This window comes from Oncorhynchus tshawytscha, linkage group LG28 (assembly GCF_018296145.1).
Source record: "Oncorhynchus tshawytscha isolate Ot180627B linkage group LG28, Otsh_v2.0, whole genome shotgun sequence".
Classification (NCBI taxonomy): domain Eukaryota; kingdom Metazoa; phylum Chordata; class Actinopteri; order Salmoniformes; family Salmonidae; genus Oncorhynchus; species Oncorhynchus tshawytscha.
Genome location: NC_056456.1, coordinates 9,568,611 through 9,592,205, shown reverse-complemented (window position 1 = coordinate 9,592,205; position 23,595 = coordinate 9,568,611). Strand labels below are relative to the sequence as shown.

The 23,595-nt window shown below is 43.4% G+C and overlaps 1 pseudogene; it reads right to left on the bottom strand.

Annotated features, from left to right (window-relative positions):
• Positions 1–9,273: 9,273 nt before the first annotated feature.
• Positions 9,274–15,204, bottom strand: LOC112226619 (annotated as a pseudogene).
• Between the last annotated feature and the right edge of the window lie 8,391 nt (positions 15,205–23,595).

Genomic DNA, 23,595 nt, shown 5'->3' with positions numbered 1-23,595 from the left:
CACATCTGGATTGTACATTATTTGCCCATTATTATTTTAAAAATTCTTGGTTGGATGTTGATCATTGCTTGACGAATATCGATGTCTTGCCATCGATATTCAAGCCAATTTAAGTCAAAATTGTAACTATGCCACTCAGGAACATTCAATGTCGTCTTGGTAAGCAACTCCAGTGTAGATTTGGCCTTTGGTTTTAGGTTATTGTCCTGCTGAAAGGTGAATTTGACTGTTGGAAAGTAGACTGAACCAAGTTTTCCTCTAGGATTTTGCCTCTGCTATGCTCTATTCCGTTTCTTTTTATCTCCCCCCCCCCACAGAAGAAATTGCTAGTCCTTGCCGATAATGAGCATACCCACGCCATGATGCAGCCCCCACCATGCTTGAAAAAATGAAGAGTGGTACTCAGCGATATATTGTGTTGAATTTGGCCCAAACATAACGCTTTGTATTCAGGGACAAAACGTTTGCCCAGTATTACTTTAGTGCATTATTGCAAACAGGATGCATGTTTTGGAATATTTTTATTCTGTACAGGTTTCCTTCTTTTCTCTCTGACGTTTAGGTAAGTATTGTGGAGTAACTACAATGTTGCTGATCCATCCTCGGTTATCACCTATCACAGCCACTAAACTCTGTGACTGTTTTAAAATCACCACTCCCTGAGTGGTTATCTTCCCCTCCGGCGACTGAATTAGGAAGGGCGCCCGTATCTTTGTAGTGACTGGGGGTATTGATACACCATCCAAAGTGTAATTATTAACTGCAACAAGCTCAAAGGGATATTCAATGTCAGCTTTTTTTTTACCCATCTATCAATAGGGGCCCTTTCCGAACCATTGGAAAACCTCCCTAGTCTTTGTGCTTTAATCGGTGCTTGGAATTCACTACTTGACTGAGGGACCTTACAGATCCTTGTACTGTATGTGTTGGGTACAGAGGTGGGGTATTCATATAAAAATCATGTTAAACACTATTATTGAGTCCGTGTAACTTATTATGTGACTTAAGGACATTTTTACTCCTGAACGTATTAACTCAAGATATTTGAGCTTTTCATTAATTTGTCAACATTTCTAAAAACATAACTCCACTTTGACATTATTGTGACACAAAATTTCAATTTAGTCGATTTCCAGCTGTGACAACAAAATATGGAAAAGGTCAAAGGGTGTGAATACTTTCTGAAGGCACTGTACATAAAGGCAGGGTAAAGTGACTAGACATCAAGGTAGATAATAATAAGAGTAAAATAAAGAACAGAGTAGCAGCAGCATATGATGTGTGAAAGTGTGTACAGTGGGGCAAAAAAGTATTTAGTCAGCCACCAATTGTGCAAGTTCTCCCACTTAAAAAGATGAGAGGGGCCTGTAATTTTCATCATAGGTACACTTCAACTATGTTGCCAGTGTTCTGTTCAGGAGGGAGAGATTTTCTGGGAGGTCATTGCAGAGATTTTGCTAGAGATTTTGCTAGAGAGATTTTGCTAGAGAGATTTTGCTAGAGAGATTTTGCTAGAGAGATTTTGCTAGAGAGATTTTGCTAGAGAGATTTTGCTAGAGAGATTTGGAGGTAGGGATTGCTGAGAGATTTTGCTAGAGGTTGATTCTGCTGGGAGGTCATTGCAGAGAGTTTAAGTTTTGTGAGTTTGTTGCTCAGATAGAGCTTATTTGATGTCCTTTTTCTTAGTTTGTTTGTGAAATTGTTTAATATTCTGTTTCATTTGTTCCCAGGGGAGAAGGGGAAGGCACCTTGGGAGTGCTTAGGCAAGAGGCCCGCGGGCATACATATACCCGTAGTATATTCACTGTCTAGGCACACTAGTTAAGACCTGGGCGGACCTCCCCCTGTATTTTGGTTAGGGCACCAGGTGGTGCAAAATTAGGTAAGTAAGGAGGGGGGGGGGGGCTTTGAGATTTACTTTCTTTGCTTTGGTTCCATCCAGCCCCTTTTCCCCATATTACCGTGTAAAGGAATAAAGTCCTTGTAAACGGTACCACATTCTGCCTGTTGTCATTCTTACTCGCACCTACAGTCCATACCTCTTTCACTTCACGGAGAATTTAGTTGTAGCAGGGTGTTGCGTTCCCTCTTCATAGAGGCGTGCATAACAGTTGTGGACAGGTGTCTTTTATACCGATAACAAGTTCAAACAGGTGCCATTAATACAGGTAACGAGTGGAGGACAGAGGAGCCTCTTACAGAAGAAGTTACAGGTCTGTGAGAGCCAGAAATCTTGCTTGTTTGTAGGTGACCAAATACTTATTTTCCACCATAATTCACAAATAAATTCATAAAAAATCCTACAATGTGATTTTCTGGATTTTTTTTTTCTCATTTTGTCTGTCATAGTTGAAGTGTACCTATGATGAAAATTACAGGCCTCTCAACTTTTTAAGTGGGAGAACTTGCACAATTGGTGACTGACTAAATACTTTTTTGCCCCACTGTGTATATATAATGTGTGTTTGGTGTCAGTATGTGTGTGTGTCCTCCTTTTTTCCCTCTCCTACCTGTCTCTCCTCAGAGGACCACATGAGGCACTGAGAGAAATGGAGGGGAGGCAGGGGAAGGAAGGGTGAGGCATGCTGGTGTCTGGGAGTGAGGTGGAGCTAGTCTGGGATCTGTTAGAGTCTGGGGGACCCACGGAACCAGCCGGAGCAGCAGACAGCGAGTACAGAACCCTCAGCTCCTCTATACGGGCCGGGCCCTCTGGACCATGGGGCAGAGAGAAAAAATCTGCAATTTTATAGCTTATCTCATGCTATTTTACAAATTTTGCCATGAGGCTGAGGGAAAATGTTGCTGTTTTAGAGCTCAGGGATTCTTGAAGGACAAGACAATCTCAACTTTTATCACATATGTGATGTAAGTAGGTTTGGAGGGTTGCATTTTCAAAATGATTCAGTAAAAATGCTTATAGACCATTACATAGATAGTGGAGTAGTTGTCACACTGACCTGTTCACCGGAAATGCTACCTTGTCCCAGACCTGATGCTTCGACTCTCTCTCGCCCTCTATCTACTGCACCTGCTGTCTTGACCTCTGAATGCTCGGCCATGAAAAGCCAACTGACATTTACAGTGCATTGTGGAAGTATTTAGACCCCTTGACTTTTTCCACAATTTGTTAAGTTACAGCCTTATTCTAAAAATGTATTTAAAAGTCACTAAAATACAAAATAATAAAGGGAAAGGGGGATACCTAGTCAGTTGTCCAACTCACTGTCTTCAACTGAAATGTGTCTTCCGCATTAAACCCAACCCCTCAATCAAATATCACATTTTCACAAGTATTCAGACCCTTGACTCAGTACTTGGATGGAAGCACCTTTGGCAGCGATTACAGCCTTGAGTCTTCTTGGGTATGACGCTACAAGCTTGGCACACCTGTATTTGGGGAGTTTCTCCCGTTCTTCTCTGCAGATCCTCTCAAGCTCTGTCAGGTTGGATGGGGAGCGTCACTGCACAGCTATTTTCAGGTCTCCAGAGATGTTCGGGTTCAAGTCCGGCGTCTGGCTGGGTCACTCAAGGACATTCAGAGACTTTTGTCCCAAAGCCAATCCTGCGTTGTCTTGACTGTGTGCTTAGGGTTGTTGTCCTTTTGGAAGGTCAACCTTCGCCCCAGTCTGAGGTCCTGAGAGCTCTGGAACAGGTTTTCATCAAGGATCTCTCTGTACTTTGCTCTGCTCATCTTTCCCTCAATCCTGACAAGTCTCTCAGTCCCTGCCTCTGAAAAACATTCCCATAGCATGATGCTGCCACCAGCATGCTTCAACGTAGGGATGGTGCCAGGTTTCCTCCAGACGTGATACTCAGTATTCAGGCCAAAGAGTTCAAACTTGTTTTCATCAGACCAGATAATCTTGTTTCTCATGGTCTGAGAGTCTTTAGGTGCCTTTTTGCAAACTCCTAGCTGGCTGTCATGTGCATTCTACTGAGGAGTGGCTTCCGTCTGGCCACTCTACAATAAAGGCATAATTGGTGAATGCTGCAGGGATGGTTGTCCTTCTGGATGGTTCTCCCATCTCCACAGAGGAACTCTAGAGCTCTATGAGAGTGACCATCGGGTTCTTGGTCACCTCAGTGACCAAGGCCCATCTCCCCCTATTGCTCATTTTGGCCAGGCGGCCAGCTCTAGGAAGTCTTGTTGGTTCCAAACTTCTTCCATTTAAGAATGATGGAGCCCACTGTGTTCTTGGGGACCTTCAATGCTGCAGACATTTTTTGGTAACCCTTCCCCAGATCTGTGTCTCTAATCAATCCTGTCTCGGAGCTCTACGGACAATTCCTTCAAACTCATGGCTTGCTTTTTGCTCTGGCATGCACTGACAGGTGTGTGCCTATCCAAATCATGTCCAACCAATTCAATTTACCACAGGTGAACTCCAATCAAGTTGTTGTCAGCGTTGTGCGTATAGGTGGCAGGGAAGTCAGGCGCAGGAGAGTCAAAATGAAGTGTAAATGGAGACTTTTAATAAATGTCAACAGAACATGCTCCATAACACTAAAACGTACAGACGTGAAAAAACATGGGTACGAGGACCCGTCGCGCACCAACACAACAAAATAACAACACTGACAATAAAACAATCTCTGACAAAGACATGAGGGGAAAAAGAGGGTTAAATACACAACAGGTAATGAATGGGATTGAAAACAGGTGTGTAGGAAGACAAGACAAAACCAATGGAAAATGAAAAATGGATCAATGATGGCTAGAAGACCGGTGACGTCGAACGCCGAGCACCGCCCGAACAAGGAGAGGCAACGACTTCGGTAGAAGTCGTGACAGTTGTAGAAACATCTCAAAGATGATCAATGGAAACAGGATGCAGCTGAGCTCCTTTTCGAGCCTCATAGCAAAGGGTCTAATTTAATCCATTTTAGAATAAGGCTGTAACGTAACAAAACAGTCAAGGGGTCTGAATACTTTACGAATGCACTGTACTCCTGAGAAGCTGACCTGTTGCACCTTCTATAACCACTGCTATTATTATTTGACCCTGCTGGTTTGAACATGTTGATGAACGATCTGGCCTCAATGGCCATGTACCATTGTAATCTCCACCTGGCGCAGTCAGAAGAGGACTGGCCACCCTCTAGGTTTCTTCTTAGGTGCCTGGGAGGCATGTGCTTCCCCCGTATGATGCGTGTTGCTAGCGAACCGACACAAAACAAGTGTGAATAAAGTCAATACAATTAGCTTTTTTTCAGAAGCTACTGGGTATAAACATATCACATAATCAGAACACAGTTCACTAGCGACAGTATATTTGTTTTTAGAAGAGGTTCAGAGATCAGAGCTTCTCTCCCTATGGCGAATAGAACAGCCTGCGAGGCAACAACCGTGTCCTCTGCCGAACTGCTCTCTTTGTCCAAGAAGATGGCTAAAATAATATAGTAGAAGAAATAACTTTACTACATTTATTCACTTGTGGCAGTTATTACAACAAATGTGTAGGCCAACACTACAGGTGAGGTGTTTAACAATCAAATCAAATCAATACTAATGTGGGTTACTTAACCAGTTGGACATGATTTAGTGAACTTAAGTTTACGTAAAACGTTCTTATTCAACGAAAAGCATAACCTCCACAGCAGTAGCCTAGATTCAATTAGGTCAAGCATTAACCACCCACGTAGCTTAAAAAAAATATTTTACCAGGTAAATCAACAGAACACATCCTAAATTACAGCAACTACCTGGGGAATAGTTACAGGGGAGATGAATGAGCCAATTTCAAACTGGGGATGTTTAGGTGACAAGATTGGGAATTTAGCCAGGACACCAGGGTTAACACCCTTACTCTTACAATAAGTGTCATGGGATCTTTAGTGACCACAGAGAATCAGTACACCCATTTAACATCCCATCTGAAAGACAGCACCCTACACAGGGCAATATCCCCAATCACTGCCCTGGGATATTATTGGGTGCCTCCTACTGGCCCTCTGACACCACCTCCAGCGGCATCTGGTCTCAAATCCAGGGCCCAACCCTGCTTACCTTCAGAAACAAGCCAGCAGTGGAATGCAGGGTGGTATGCTGCTGGGTAGCTGATGTCTTTGTGGTGTTGGAGGTGTAACAATGAGCTGTCAGCTGGTTTGGCCAGCCGGGATTTCCTTGTCTTGTTATGCTCTAGTGACTCCTTGTGGTGAGCCGGGTGCCTGTAAGCTGACCTCAGTTGTCAGTTAGACTGTGTTTCCTCTGACACATTGGTGCGTCCGGCTTCTGGGTTAAGCGAGTCAATTTTTCAGTTTTTGATTTGTTAAAAAAGTTTGAAATATCCAATAAATGTCGTTCCACTTCATGATTGTGTTCCACTTGTTGTTGATTCTTCACAAAAAAATACAGTTTTATATCTTTCTGTTTGAAGCCTGAAATATGGCAAAAGGTCGCAAAGTTCAAGGGGGCCGAATACTTTCGCAAGGCACTGTATACTGTAGCCAAGAAAGTAATACTAAGTGTATGTTGTGTAGTAAGCTGTTAGTAGCCCATGTGCCTCACCCAAATAATTCGGTCCCTCCCCCCCCCTCATAATTTAGCCTACTGTTCTGAGTTGGTGGTGCACATGTAGCCTATAGCCTGTTTTAGAGTAATGTAATCAATCAAATACTGTAAGAGCTTTCATTGTCTGCTTTTACGCCCCCTTTATTTATTGGTGTACAGGGAGAACACTGTGAGAACGGCTCATGGTCTGAATTCTGTCGCTGTACATCTCAAAAGTGTTGAACAAATAGTTATATTGACTAGGTCCGTCCTAGTTCGCTCATTAATGTCTTAATCGAAATTACAGATTGCCTCTTATCCACTCGCAGTTCCCTTATGCCATAGTTTGTACATCTCAATTACCATTAGAAACCACATTTGTTTAAGCAAGTCAGCCATATCAGCTATGTATTTAAAAAAAAAAGGAAGGATATGAGTCTGAATGAACTGTTTCCCTGCCAGACAAGGCTCTGCTGAGAGGCAGGTGTAGCATGGTGCTGAAAAGAAAGCTTCGCTGTTGGGAGCGCTTTATGCAGGCCGTGACAGTTTGTGGGCACCGTTTGTCACTGTTATAGTTCAATGAATGTATTGTTTAGTATTATGTTGTGCAGTGGCTTTGCTTGGCATGCAAAGCCACTACACAACCAGATCCGGGTGAAGGCTGCATTGGATTTCTCTTCATGCAACTCCGTGCATCCAATGGAAATGGACCTGCTTGTGGACTTGAGAGCTAACGGAGTTCCACCTCCGGCACAATCAAAATATCTGCAATGCGGATGTCGGCTAAAACGTATCTGATTGAATCGGGCCCTGGGTGTGAGTCCCACACCCATCCAATGAGGTATTCCATCACAGCTGAGTGAGTTCCAAGTCAGTGTCTTCATACCTGTCTGGGACGCATGCGAGTCAAGGTTCGAATCCAAGGACTTGGGCCCGGTTTCACAAAAGTATCTTAAGGCTAAGTTTAAGGTTCTAACTTCTAACAATGAACGTATCCTTACGATGCCTTTGGGGAACTGGCCCTCGCTCGGTGTCTGCGCTGGCGACCACTTATCTCCCAACAACAGCTGTCTTTTGATTTGTTATTTTACTACTCTTACCATAAGCCATGTTGTCTTGTCTTGACCTAAATCCACTTGCTGTGCAAAACATCCAATGGAACGCAGACAGGGAGGTACACTCGGTTCATGCGTCAATATCTTGCAATAATACAGATAAAGTTGTAGTTTCTTCATGAGTTTTTAGGCTATACTTATTCAAATGCAATGGCTCTTGTCTAGTTGTTCTTGTGTAGCTACACCGAACAAAAAATATAAACACAACATGCAACAATTTTAAAGATTTTACTGAGTTACAGTTCATATAAAGAAATCAGTCAATTGAAATAAATTCATTAATCTATGAATTTCACATGACTGGGAATACAGATATGCATCTGTTGGTCACAGATACATTTAAAAAAAGGTAGGGGCATGGATCAGCAAATCAGTCAGTATCTGGTATGACCACCATTTGCCTCATGCACCGCAACATCTCCTTCACATAGTGTTGATCAGGCTGTTGATTGTGGAATGTTGTCCCGCTCCTCTTCAATGGCTGTGCGAAGTTGCTGGATATTGATGGGAACTGGAACACACTGTCGTACACATCAATCAGGAGCATCCCAAACATGCTCAACGGGTTACATGTCTGGCGAGTATGCAGGCCATGGAAGAACTGGGACATTTTCAAATTCCAGGAATTGTGAACAGATCTTTGCGACATGGGGCCGTGCATTATCATGCTGAAACATGAAGTGATGGCGGTGGATGAATGGCACGGCAATGGGCCTCAGGATCTCGTCAACAGCAAACTGAGAACAGCAAACTGCTCGCACGCACGACGCCAAACAAGTTGTCTGCAAACTGTCTGGTCGAGTTCAAAACGGGATTCATCAATGAAGAGCACACTTCTCCAGAGTGCCAGTGGCCATCAAAAGGGAGCATTTGCCCACTGAAATCTGTTACGACGCCGAACTGTAGTCAGGTCAAGACCTTGAATGAGCATCCCTGAGATGGTTTCTGTTTGTGCAGAAATTCTTCAGTTGTGCAAACCCACAGTTTCATCAGCTGTCCGACTGGCTGGTCTCAGACGATCCCGCAGGAGAAAAAAATGGTTGTGGAGGACCTGGCCTGGTGTGGTTTCAATGGTCTGCGGTTGTGAGGCCAGTTGAATGTACTGACAAAATCTCTAAAACGACGTTGGAAGCAGCTTATGGTAGAGAACATTAAATTCTCGGGCAACAGCTCTGGTGGAAGTTCCTGCAGTCTGCATGCCAATTGCACTCTCACACAAAACATAAGACATCTATGGCATTGTGTTGTGACAAAACTGCACATTTTAGTAGCCTTTTGTCCCCAGCACAAGGTGCACCTGTGTAATGATCATGCTTTTTATTGAACATCTTGATATGCCACACCTGTCAGGTGGATTGATTATCTTGGCAAAGACAAAATGCTCACAAACAGGGATATAAATCATTTTGTGCACAAAATTTGAGAAATAAGCTTTTTTTTCATGTATGGAACATTACTGGGTTGTTTTATTTCAGCTCATGAAACATGCAACCAACACTTTACATGTTGCGTTCATATTTTTCTTCAGGGTACATTTTAAGCAGACAATGGAACATGCAAGGTCACAAACTTAACAAGTAGGCTATTCTATAAAATGTTAAACATTTTTAAAGTCAACAAAAGTGCATCTTTTTTTAAACAATATAAAAAACACACAAATAAAATGTGTAAAATTCCATTGGCTTTATTGCTAGAGTATGTATGCACAGGACGTTAACATAAAGTTGGAACACAGTGCCCTCATTTGGTTGAACAGCCCCACTGCGCCTTCCATTTCCAACCATCTGGCCATGCCAGAGGACGGTACCAAATACTTTATAAACTGGGTGGTTCGAGCCCTGAATGCTGATTGGCTGAAAGCCGTGGTATATCAGACCATATACCATGGGTATGACAAAACATTATGTTGGTAATCAGTTCATAACAGCAATAAGGCAACTTGGGGATTTGTGGTATAAGGCCAATATACCAGGGCTAAGGGCTGTATCCAGGCACTCCGCGTTGCATCGTACTTAAGAACAGCCCTTAGCCGTGGTATATTGTCAAAATATATCACACTCCCTCATGCCTTATTGTTTGAATAACTAAACCCGAGACCACAGCCTGTCATTTCCAATGGCAGCAAATTAATTATAGTGGGCAGAGCCAAGCAAGAGCTAGAAAGATCCTATTGGTGTGTTCTAGCATGTTTTTGCATATTACCATTAAGGAACGTCTACTCTGAAGTGTGTGTGTGCAATACCTCAATTCGTCCTTGCACTCCTTGAACTACTACTATTTTTAAAGACTTTTGCAAAGGGTAGTTCGTCCACTCTGTAACATATGAGTTTTGGGAACAGAACTGTATTGAGATAAAATGTTTACAAATCGATGAGAAAAATGTGCATAATGTCAGCCAGAATCCATCTCGGGCCATCTTCTCTCACTGCTGGACACTGGGCTTCCTCTCATCACCATATTTGGAGGTGAGAGGAAATGCCAACTGGATGCTTCCGATTTATACATACCGTGAAACATTTGGCTCATTGTTCTATCCCGGATGGTACTACAGCGCGTAACAGATATGATTTTAACCAGATACCCTACCCCAGCCACAAATGGTTCATGTTCATAGTTCTGACGATATCTCAATTTTGGTCACATCTGGTATAGACATCTAGTGATTAGCACCCTCAAGGGTTTAGAGTTTTGTTTAAACTAATAATGCATAGAAATGTATTACCTAGGTACAAGCATGCATGCATACCTGATGATTTCAACACACAAATGTGGCATAAAATAATGCCAATTTCATTCTTTAAAGCAGCAATCAGCAGTTGAAACAAACAGTACTCCCTGCCCCGGTTTCGGTAAAAAGCTTAGGGATGGGGATGGAGAAATGCAAGGACTGAACATTCATGATCTCAAAATTAAAGTTAGTTTTAGGCATGTTTTGTGTTTGTTCACATCTACTTTGTTTACCAACATTGGCATAAAACAAGCTTATATCTTGGGGTAGAATGGGGCTCAAGAATTAATTGGTACATATAATTAATTTATAGGAAATGCAGATTGCCCCTTTAACAGAAACAATCTAAGCAATTTAACAGAAATGAATATATGAAGAAATTTCTAAGTAAAGACATTTCTGGGTTTACTAAAGGGTTGGGAGGTTATAAAAAAAAGCTGATGTACAGAAGAGAATTCAAATTTTGTATGAAACTGAGGCCGGGTGGGACAGACAGGCTGGTAGGGCTACTCTGCTTCTAGCCACTGCTACTCCTTCATCCCATCTGTCCATCATTCATTCCTCTGCTCCACGTTTCCAACTGACTGCCTTCTGAGTGCGCCAGCCTCACTGCTGGAAATATGCTTCTCTCCCTCCTGGCTAAATAAATAGAGGGTGAAAGAGAGAGAGAAGGAGACAAAGAAACTGGTAGGTTTGGTTCTTGGTCTGAGACTCTTCCTGTGTTACGACGACGTTGTCTCCGTGAAAGCCTGTGATTCCGTGGGGGCGGTTTCCGAGGCGACAGGTGATTCGGTGGCAATAGAGGGAACTGTGGCATCAGGGAGGGTCTGCTTCTCTGGGGAGACTGTTGGAAGGGTGAGGGAAGAGAGGTCGACCGGGGGAAAAGATGTTACCCCTGGGGGCAGGAGTGGTAGCTGGGACAGCATGGTGAGCATGGGGGGAGGGGGCGAGACCAGGCAGGTTCAGAGGAGGGAGGGGGGCGAGTGGAGGGAAACCTGCAATGGAGCGGGGAGAAGAGAGAGATCTGTTAGTGTACATGTTCCTGTGTTCACTAATACATAATGTTAACATTGGGTTACTGCCCCCAGGGCTTAACAATAGCTGCTAACATTAGCTGCTGGTAGTACAAACCCGCTGTTCCAGGTGGCGGTAGCCCATTAATACCTGCTAACGACACAGCGCTGAGGTCTGGTAGTGCGCCGAGGTTGAGGTTGGTGAGGTTTGGAAGTAGGGAGAAGCTGCCCGGGAGAGGCATCAGACCTACAATAGTACACGAATAAACATATATAGTCAGTGTAGAAAAGTGCATGATTTGATCGTTTCAATTTGATCATAAAACAAAATTCTGAGGAGAAACGTGTGCTGACCTGGTAGCGTGGTGGCGGGGTTGAAGGTCGTGGAGGCAGGGTTTAGGGGGCTCAGGGAGGGGCTGATAGAGGTGGGCAGCAGGGGAACAGTGGGGAGACCTGGGAGAGAAAGACGAGCCATCAGCAAGGTTGGGGTCAATTCCATTTCAATTCCAGTGAATTCCAAACACTGAAACTCCAATTCTCTTCAATGCTTTCAATTAGGAAAGTAGAATTGGGTTTACTTTCTGAATTGAAATGGAATTGACCTCAACCCTAGCCATCAGAACAAAAATGCATTGGAGAGAGAGGATATTTTTTGACCATCCATTGCATTGACTGAGATCATTCATTTCCAATGGGAGTTTGATAGGAACAGGGAGGCCATCTGGAGCAAAGTGAAAAATTATAAGTTTAACCCTGGTGTCACATTCCATTTCATAACACTTTGTTTCCATATTATGTTGCGAGACAGCGAAAGAGTAAGAGAGATGAGGTACCTGTCTGAAACTCGCTTGGGATAGTGGGCGGGGCTGAGCTGATTGACAGGCCGGACAGCGAATCCTCGAGCCCCGTGGGGACAGAAGGCATGACAGGCGGAGGGGTTACAGCTGACAGCTGAACCTGAGAGGGGGAGAGAAATAAGACAAGAAAAAAAAAGAGATGAGAGAGGGAGGGGAAGGAGGAATAGAGAAATATGAGAGAGGGGCAGTTGATGAACAGGTAAGGTCAAGTACATTTAATCAAGTAATTACTAATTTGAATGAACATCTTTCCTCTCTGACGTGCCTGTCTGCATTGGGAGGGACATTCTGACATAATGAGCCTCTCATAGCCTTCCCTGATGAGGGGGTGGAGGGGAAGCATGCAAATAAGCAAAGGACACTTCAAATTGATGGGATACTATTATGAGGCTGAGACTAAAGCTAGTGTGGGTACTGTAGACTTGGTCTGGTCATTTCAGCCCTCTAGTTCAAAAAAAAAAGGATGACAAAAAAAAGCATAAAGTGACTGATTGTCTACTGACTGTCCAGGCAGTTCCAGTTGTTCTGATTATTGGGTCAAGTTCTGGGTTGATACTAACCTGAGTAAATCCATCCTTGAGCGGGCTGATGGGCTCACCACTGGGAATAGAACCTGGAAAACAGATCTTCTTCCCCTCTTCAAATGGTCGGGTGGGAATTCTGTGCAGGTATCCGTATCCTATCCCACATCCCAGACTGGAACAAGAGGACAGTAGATGATGTCACTTGTCAGACTGAGGTGTGTGTGTGTGTGTACTGTATGTTTGTTACCTGCCCTCCCCTCCCCAGGCACTGTTCGGGGTGATGACCACCTCTCTGCAGTTGTCTGTGTCTGTGTTATAGACATACAGCTTCAGCCCCTTCCCTTCATGGGTCTCTATCAGAGAAAACAGGTCCTCTGACTGAGAGAGAGAGAGAGAGAGAGAGAGAGGTGGAAGGGAGGAAGAGGTAAACTTCAATGAATTATATCCAAATGCTTATTGGCTAGTTTGTGAAGCGCGCAGTCTTTACTCCTAGAATAGAATGCATGGTGTAGTTTTGTCACTATACGCACCTCGTTCATAACGGTGTCGGCTCCTATGATGTAATCAGTGTGGGGCCGCAAGCCAGCCAGGGCTGCTGGAGAGTTAGGCTCCACCTCCTGAAAAAGAGAGTGATACCAAGAATTACACCTGCCTGGTATGACATAAATTGGACACACCTTTTTTGGCGACTGGCTACTCACCAGCACGTGCCAGATGTTCTCATTGGCTCCCTCGAAGCTGCAGAAGCGTATGGAGACTCCCAGCAGGCCCTGGCCACCCCAGAGGTTGCTAGGGATGATGGTGGACTCCCTGAGCTCCAGGGTCTTAGAGGAGTAGACCAGCATCCTGACCGGCTTCTCCACACTGGCCTTCAATAGGTCCTTCAGGGTGTCATTGTCCTTGTTCTGAAACAGAGACAGGATAAATTATAGAATTAGAATGAGTAGAACGGACATCCATTAGAGCCAGGATGGGCATTTGGCGGCACTCTCCTTTTGTAGGCCCGCGGACCAATTAAAACTTACTGTTGAGAGCTAGAATAATACAATACACAAGGTGCAACTTAGAAATGTGGTTGTGCATCAGCACATTGGTAAATGAATCTACCGGGGTGGGGCCAATCGATCATCAGTTATTATCATATTAAGAAAATTAAGACATTTGCGTCCACCCTATGACAAAATGTGTAGAATTGCAGGAAGTGAACTTTAAAATGTAATTTTTTTCCTACTTCGCTGTCACAAGGGGGCCGCTAAAATATATATACATTTTTTTTTGGGGGGGGTATGGATGTGGGTATGATGAGTTCCGTTTTTCGAAGTTTCCCCATCCCTGCATTTGAGCTATATACCATATTATACACCAGCATCCTGACCATCAGTGGGGGTTTGTGTATGTGCCTACAGTTAGTGTGTGTTGAACATGCTTATTCAACAGCATGTCTACGCATACCAGTCTTTCATTGTTGATGGAGACGATGAAGTCAAAGAAAGGCTCCAGTCCTGCCCGGTGTCCCGGAGAGTTCTCCTGAACCTTGGGAGAATACAGAGATATCATGACTTGTAACAACTGTATTTTGAGATTGAAAGGGAGCAGCTGGAGCAAGGCTTGAACAAGGAGCAGTTACCGGGTATTCACACTACTGCCTGTGCCATGAGGTCCAGTCTTCTTAGCAGAGGTTATAGGGAGCTTCACATCACCTTTGAACATTCAGCAGTAGCCTTAGAATTAAACAGGTATTTATTACGAGCTTCACCTGTAATACCCGAAGGTTGTCTATCTCAAGACCAAATAGATGCTTGTCACATCAACATATTGATGTGAACGTCTGAACATGGAGGTCTATACATGCAGGTGTTCAGACAAATGTGTAGAAAGAGGCATGATACTGTGATGCTGAGGATTCTGTCAGCAACGTGGCTGCCCCTATAAAAGCTATTGTTTTGACAACTAGCTAGCGTTGAGGTGGCTAGCTCATTCAAACCCCATTCGTGTCTGTCTGGTTGTTTTTACAGCTAACCTTGTTTGCTAAACAATATATGCAACCAATAAAAATAAAAAAACCTTTCAAATGTTTGACTTGCACAATTCCAAAATGCCCCTGTAGCAAATGCTGGGGAAAATAGCGTTAACACTGCTTATTAGTATTTGCTACATGTAGGCCAGAATGTGATCCCCGGCCTCTATTTGACCGTGAGGCAACAATTGCAGTAGGTCCTGCAGAGGGACCACTACTGCGGATTCTTGCTAGCGAGCTAACGTTCTTTGCAGACATAAAAAACAAACACATAGCTACCCGAAGAACATGGTAGCCTTCGGATCCTCCTCCCGGTATCTCGACACTCTGCAATCCCCCCATGACACCACTAGTATATATCGTATTTAGTATTTATTGTGAGATATTTTCCTGCTTCGGTAATATTGCTACCCGCTACACGTCACCCACTCTGCCAGCTGAGCGCTTGTGTTGTTACGTGGCAGACCACCAGGAAACAAGGCTGATGGGAGTTTTCCCTAGCCACAGATCTGGAATCAGTTTATCCACCCCAAATTCGAACTTGTTCACTAGTGGCGGGAAAATGCAAAACTGACATAAGATCAGTGTGTTGGGGCAAGTGTAGGCTGGTGACGTGAGCAGGTGTAGTTCTTCAGGTGCTGCTTTTAATTGTGATATATGATATTGGTATAAATATACTGATGTTATTATATTGATATATTACACTATATTGATATGAATCATAGAAAATAACAAGTATATATGCTGTGAAATGTTCACCTTTTAGATTGATAGTGAATCTAAACTGTCACCGATAAAATACACTACAACAGTGTACTATTATAAACCTCTTAATCATAAAACAAAGTTATTTTATATCTTTTCATGGTTCTACAACTAGACTATGCTACCAGTGTAATCATTCACTTAGTCACTTTCTGGTGTGTTAACATGTAATTTTTGGAAATTCTCTCAGGGTCGTTCCACCTTAAAAAGCACAAGAAAGAAGATTTCGACACCTACCATCTTAGATTGTTCTGAAATCAATTCTGTAGTTATCTGTAGTAACATTTGATTAGCATTCCTAAAACATTACTTTGTTGAAATCTAATGTTATATCTGAGAAATTAAGCTAATTAATTGCACCCAAATTGGTGTTTTTAATTTATAGGATTCAGATAATATTGAATAAATATAGAACCCAACATGAGGAATCCCCCAAAAATATCAAAAGCCACCCTCGGACTCCCCACATCCCACCCCAACAATCAGTATACCATATCAGTTCTCTATGTCTGACAAGAAGTATGAAGCTGCGGTTTGGAGTATTGCTTCTTCACACTATGTAATGTATTCCCTGTGAATCTGGTGATGTTTTCCCCCCAGTTCAGAGAAATTAGTCATTGAAGTCGCTTGCATTATTTACCATGAATCAGTGCAAGATGACACTGTTCCTGATATAGTGTCACTCTCTTTTATCCATTTTCCTGGTATTTTCTGTTTATTAAATAGATCACAGCATTTCCTTTCAACTTTGGGTAGAAAACCAATAGCTTTTGCACATGATGAAAATAAATTGAGTGGTTGTCCTGACAGTTAAAGCCAATAAATTCCCAAACACACACTGTATACTGTTTTGCAATGGTAATGGTATTGGGTTGGTTGGGTTTAATGGTAACTGTCACTAATCACACTATATATAGAGCTGTTTTCAAAAAATATTGTTGAAAAACACAAGACTGCAATGCAATGGTTTATAATTGTATTATTTTATTAGGATTGTCACCACATTTGAATCCCTAGCCCATCTCTCCATCAAATGTTTTCATATGAGAATTGTACCATAGGGATAGTCCTCTCAGAGAGCTGACACTTTTTGGACTATTCAAGGAGAGTTGGGTTGAAGCAGTTGGTTGCTAAGAGAAGTACAAACTACATTTCTTTTTAAATGGAGTACTGGGTCCAATTGTGAGGATCTATTGGTTTTCTACAGAAAGTTGCAAAGGAAATGCTGTAATCTACACTGAACAAAAATATAAACACCAAATATAAAGTGTTGGTCCCAAGTTTCATGAGCTGAAACAAAATATCCTAAACATTTTTATGAGCACAAAAATCTTATTTTTCTCAGATATTGTGCACAAATTTGTTTACATCTCTATTACTGAGCATTTATCCTTTGCCTAGATAATCCATCCACCTGACAGGTGTGGCATATCAAGAAACTGATTAAACAGCATGATCATTACACAGGTGCACCTTGTGCTGGGGACAATTAATTAAGGTCACTCTAAAATGTGCAGTTTTATCAAACAACACAATGCCACAGATGTCTCAAGTTTAGAGGGAGCGTGCAATTAGCATGCCGACTGCAGGAATATCCACCAGAGCTGTTGCCAGATAATTTAATGTTAATTTCTCTACTATAAGCCACCTCCAATGTTGTTTGAGAGAATTTGGCAGTACGTCCAACCCACAGGGGTTGGTGGCACCTTAATTGGGGAGGACGGGTTTGTGGTAATGGCTGGAGTGGAATAGGTGGAATGCATCAAACACATGGTTTCCACAAGTTTGGTGCCATTCCATTAACTCTGTTCCAGCCATTATTATGAGCCGTTCTCCCCTCAGCAGCCACCACTGGACCAACAGGCCTCCACGTTTTGGCAGTACGTCCAACCACAGACCACGTGTATGGCGTCCGTGATGAGATCCTGAGGCCCATTGTCGTGCCATTCAACCACCGCCATCACCTCATGTTTCAGTATGATAATGCATGGCCCCATGTCGCAAGGATCTGTACACAATTCCTGGAAGCTGAAAATGTCCCAGTTCCTCCATGACCTGCATACTCACCAGACATGTAACCCATTGAGCACATCTGGGATGTTCTGGATCGACATGCACGACAGCGGGTTCCAGTTCCCATCAATATCCAACAACTTCGCACAGCCATTGAAGAGGAGTGGGACAGCATTCCACAGGCCACAATCAACAGCCTGATCAACTCTATGGGAAGGAAATATGTCCCGCTACATGAGGCAAATGGTGGTCACACCAGATACTGACAGATTTTCTGACCCACACCCCTTTTTATTAAGGTATCTGTGACCAGTATATTCATATCTGTATTCCCAGTCATGTGAAATCCATAGATTAGGGCATAATTTTATTGATTTGATTTGACTGATGTCCTTATATGAACTGTAACTCAGTAGTCTTTGAAATTGTTGCATGTTGCATTTATATTTTTTGTTCAGTATATTTAACATACACAAGAGACCAGCTAAATGGATAAAAGAGTGTGACAGTATAGCAGGAAAGCGGCATCTAGAGGTTAAAACCAGGTACTTTCACACTAATTTATGGTAAGTAATGCAAGCAACTTCAATGATTTCTCTGAAGTATGAAGAAGTAATACTCCAAACAAACCGCATATTAAAAAATAGAGAACCGATATTGTATACTGGTTGTTGGGGTGAGATTGGTATGGTGTGCGTGTGTGTGGGGGGGTCCATCGGTTGACAATTTATTTTGGATTCCTCATGTCTCTGTAGGAAGAAGTTTCATCCAAATCGGATGTTGGGTACTATAGTTATTGAATATTGCCTGAATCCTATAAATTAAAATGGCCAATTTGGGTGCAATCAATCAGTTACATTTATCCAAGATCAAATTATATTTCAACAAAATAATGTTTCAGGAATGCCAGTCTTACCTGTTTCTAACTACACAAACGATTTCGAAACAATCTGAGATGGTGGGTGAATTGGCTTGCTGAAATGACCTGGAAGGTGTGCGTGAATGTGTTAAGTGTTATTATCGGAGTCAGAGAATGACAGCTTACCACAGGAGGTTGGTGGCACCTTAATTGTGGAGGACGGGCTCGTGGTAATGGCTGTAGCAGAATCTGTCGAATGGTATCAAATACATCAAGCACATGGTTTCCATGTGTTTGATGCCATTCCATCCTCTCCATTCCGGCCATTGTTATGAGCCATTTGACCCTAAGCAGCCTCTGGTGCAGCTTATATACCCATTTCAGACAGAAGTATATTTTACCTGTAAAAATTGTAACTTTCAAACAGCCTATTATTTACCACTTTCTTGCAGGCAGGTATCCTGCCTGTTTGGCCCTGTCCGGGGGTATCATCGGACGAAGCCACAGTGTCTCCCGACCCCTCCTGTCTCAGCCTCCAGTATTTATGCTGCAATAATTTATGTGTCATGGGGCTAGGGTCAGTCTGTTATATCTGGAGTATTTCGCCTGTATTATCTGGTGTCCTGTGTGAATTTAAGTATGCTCTCTCTAATTCTCTCTCTCTCTCTTTCTTTCTTTTTCTCGGAGGACCTGAGCCCTAGGGCCATGCCTCAGGACTACCTGGCCTGATGACTCCTTGCTGTCCCCAGTCCACCTGGTCATGCTGCTGCTCCAGTTTCAACTGTTCTGCTGCGGCTATGGAACCCTGACCTGTTCACCGGATGTGCTACCTTGTCCCAGACCTGCTGTTTTCAACTCTCTAGAGACAACAAGAGCGGTAGCGATACTCTGAATGATCGGCAATGAAAAGCCAACTGACATTTACTCCTGAGGTGCTGACCTGTTGCACCCTCTACAACCACTGTGATTATTATTATTTGACTCTGCTGGTCATCTATGAACATTTGAGCATCTTGGCTATGTTCTGTTATAATCTCCACCCGGCAAAGCCAGAAGAGGACTGGCCACCCCTCATAGCCTGGATCCTCTCTATGTTTCTTCCTAGGTTACGGCCTTTCTAGGGAGTTTTCCCAGCCACCGTGATTCTACACCTGCATTTCTTGCTGTTTGGGGTATTAGGCTGGATTTCTGTACAGCACTTTGTGACATCAGCTGATGTAAGAAGGGCTTTTTAAATACATTTGATTTATATACCCTTTTCATACATATTAGAGGGTAACTGGCAAATTGGGAAGGGTGGGGGTGGGGGTGGGGGTGTTGTTAAACCACAGAAATATACCACATCCATGTTCTCCTTTTGGTAGGTAATTTCATTATTAAACATGCAATGAACTACACGGAGGGTAAAGTACACTGTGCATTCAGTACCACGGACAGAACTCTTGTTATGCACAAAAACACAGCAAAGAGAGAGAGAGCTCAACATTACATTTAAACTACTCAATTAGTGTGAGGAGTGAAGTCTCTGATGGGCATTGATTAGGGCAGTGAAGTCAGGTATAGTCAGGTCAGGTTTCTGACATCGCTATGCGCAGGATTGCTGAGAGGTGAGAGTCAGTAAGAGATGATCTGTGCCTTGACTTGTTATATTTCATCACTGAAAATGTCTGTTCACATACATAGGTTGACCCAAACAGTACAAACATCTTCTGAGCATGACTGCTAATATTTAGATAGTTTTGTTTCTTCGAGAGATGCATAGAACCTCGTCAGTGACATTGTTTTGAATAGTTCTCCAATCACTGCATCAGATTGAAGAACGATAAACTCAAGTTGCAGGTCAGTGGGAGTGTTATCCACATTGAAGGTGAAAGGAGAGGAAACCAACAGCATGTCATTTTTAAACACTTAGAAATCCTCAAAACGATGAGAAAACTCACCGTTCAAAGCACGCAGCAGCGATGTATACTTCTCCCGCTGGTCATCTGATAGGGAACAGACTAGTAGTGTCGGAAGGAAGGTGGGTGAGAATGTTGGCTTCTACTTGGTGAGTCAGGAGGTGTAATCTTCCCTTGAAGGCTTTGACAAGGCTGTACATCTGATGTGCAAAAAGGCCCCTTCCCTTGTAGTTTGGAATTCAGTTCATTCATGAGGACAATGTCCACGGTGAAGGCAAAATCAGACAACCATTCTTTATCTTGCAGTTGAGGGAAATCCACATATTTTCCTTTCATTTGCAAAAACCCAGCAATCTCCGACTTCAGGTCCCACACCTTCTTAAGCACCTTCCCCCAAACTCAGCCATCTCACGTTAGTGTGGTAGGGGAGATCTGCACGACCAGACTCTGTCCCTTCCAACAGTGAAACAAACTGCCTGTGGTTTAAAGATTTTGCTCGTATGAAGTTCACCACTTCAGTGATTTCCAACCTCTCCTTGTCCCAGTCTGTAATCCCCACGTTTTAAGATGACCACCATCATTCCTGTTCCCAAGAACTCAAATGAGTCATGCCATAATGGCCACCACCTTGTAGCACTCACATTTGAGGCTGGTTATTTTTTACATTTATTTTACCTTTATTTAACTAGGCAAGTCAGTTAAAGAACAAATTCTTATTTTCAATGACGGCCTAGGAACAGTGGGTTAACTGCCTGTTCAGGGGCAGAACGACAGATTTGTACCTTGTCAGCTCGTGGATTTGAACTTGCAACCTTACGGTTACTAGCCCAAAGCTCTAACCACTAGGCAACACTTAGCCTACAATTTACATGCCCCCCTATCCGTCTGTTTAAGTTAGAGCATGGGCTGTGTCTCAATCCACCACGTCTGCCGATATCGTCGTTCTTCATCTGCGGTAAAAGGTGGCAGAGCTAGAGCGTAGTTTGTCAGACCATGAGACATAGTGAAAATCGGTCTTCTCACAAAAACGTCTGTAGCGTTCAAACGGTTTGGGCTACACACTAATATAGCTAAGAACCCTGAGACAGGAATGCCTTCCTCTGCAACTGGATCCTGGACTTCCTGACAGGCCGACCCCAGGTGGTGAGAGTAGGCAACATCACCTCTGCCACGCTGACCCTCAACACGGGGGCCCCACGGGGGTGTGTGCTTAGTCCCCTCCTGTACTCCCTGTTCACGCATGACTGCGTCGTTTGCTCACGACTCCAACACCATCATTAAGTTTGCTGACGACACGATGGTGGTAGGCCTGACCACCAACAAAGATGAGACAGCCTATAGGGAGGAGGTCAGAGACCCGGCAGTGTGGTTCCAATGTCAGCAAGACAAAGGAGCTGATTGTGGACTACAGGAAATGGAGTGTCGAGCATGTACCCATTTACATCAACGGGGCTGTAGTGGAACTGGTTGAGAGCTTCAAGTTCCTCGGTGTCCACATCACTAAGGATCTATCATGGTCCATACACACCAACACAGTTGTGAAGAGGGCACAACAATGCATCTTCCCCCTCAGGAGGCTGAAAATGTTCTACATCTGCACCATTGAAGGCATCTTGACTGGCTCCATCACTGCTTGGTATGGCAACTGCTTGGCATCTGACCGCAAGGGCACCACAGAGCCCTCAGATCCTCAAAAGGTTCTACATCTGCACCATTGAAGGCATCTTGACTGGCTGCATCACTGCTTGGAATGGCAGGTTTTTGGCATCTGACCTCAAGGTGCTACAGAGGTTAAGGCTCTCTCATGGTCTATACACACTAACCTAAAATAGTTAAAGAATTAACCAAATAGCTACCCGGACTACCTGCATTGACCCATTTTGCATCTACCTTTTTGGCTCATCAAATACGCTACTGCTACTGTTATTACAGTATTGCTACGGCTACTGCTATTATCTATCCTGTTGCCTAGTCACTTTATTCTAAGTTATACAGTGCATCCGGAAAGTATTCAGACCCCTTGACTTTTCGCATGTTATGTTACATTACAACCTTGTTCTAAAATGGATTCAATCGTTTTGTTCCCCCTCATCAATCTACACACAATACCCCATAATGGAACACAAGCAAAACATTTTTAGAAATGTATTCAGACACCTTTTTGTTTTTCACCCCCTTTTTCGATCTTGTCTCATCGCTGCAACTCCCCAACAGGCTTGGGAAAGGCGACCCTCCAAACCGCACTTCTTAACACCCACCCACACCAATGTGTTGGAGGAAACACAGTTCAACTGATGATCAAAGTCAGCCTGCAATTGCCCGGCCCGCCACAAGAGCGCAATGAGGCAAGTAAAGCCCCCCAAGCCAAACCCTCCCCTAATCCAGACAATTGTGCACCGCCCTGTGGGACTCCTGGTCACTGCCGGTTGTGACACAGCCTGGGGTCTGTAGTGACGCCTCAAGCAGTGCCTTAGACCGCTGCGCCACTCAGGAGACTGTATTCAGACCCTTTACTCTACATCTGCACCATTTATTCTAAAAAGCACCTTTGGCAGCGATTACAGCCTCAAGTCTTCTTGGGTACAACGCTACAAGCTTGGCACACCTGTATTCGGGTAGTTTCTCCCGTTCTTCTCTGCAGATCCTCTCAAGCTCTGTCAGGTTGGATGGGGAGTGTCGCTGCACAGCTATTTTCAGATCCCTCTAGAGATGTAAGCCAAGTTATCGTTACTCATTGTGTATTTATTATATCTGTTATTATTACGTGTTATTACTTTTCTATTATTTCTCTGTTTTCTCTCTCTATGCCTTGTTGGGAAGAGCCCGTAAGCAAGTATTTCACTGTTAGTCTACACCTGTTGTTTACGAAGCATGTGACGAACACAATTTGATTTGGCAGGTACATTCATTAACACTTCCATTGTTTAACACCTCCTTCATTTGAACTGCAAACCACACCCATGGTGGTAAATAAGGGGCTGTTTGAAAGGGGGTCATATAAACATTGCCGTATATATATTTTTTTTTTACAGGTAACATACCCATTTCAGACAGAAAATGTGCTATCTGTCTGCTCTCTCTCTCTCTCTCTCTGTATCTCCGTCTCCGTCTCTCTCTCTCTATCGTTCTCTCTCTCTCTCTCTCTCTCTCTCTCTCTACTGTATGGCTGCCTCCTCCATATTCATGAGTTATTATTGTTATTGCAGGCTTGGAACACCTGCTTCCAAATTACTGCTGTAATGACCAATTACAGTCCCGACTATATTAACACTTTCTACTGTGTGTGAGCTGCTGATAGGCTTTTTGGTTACCCTCA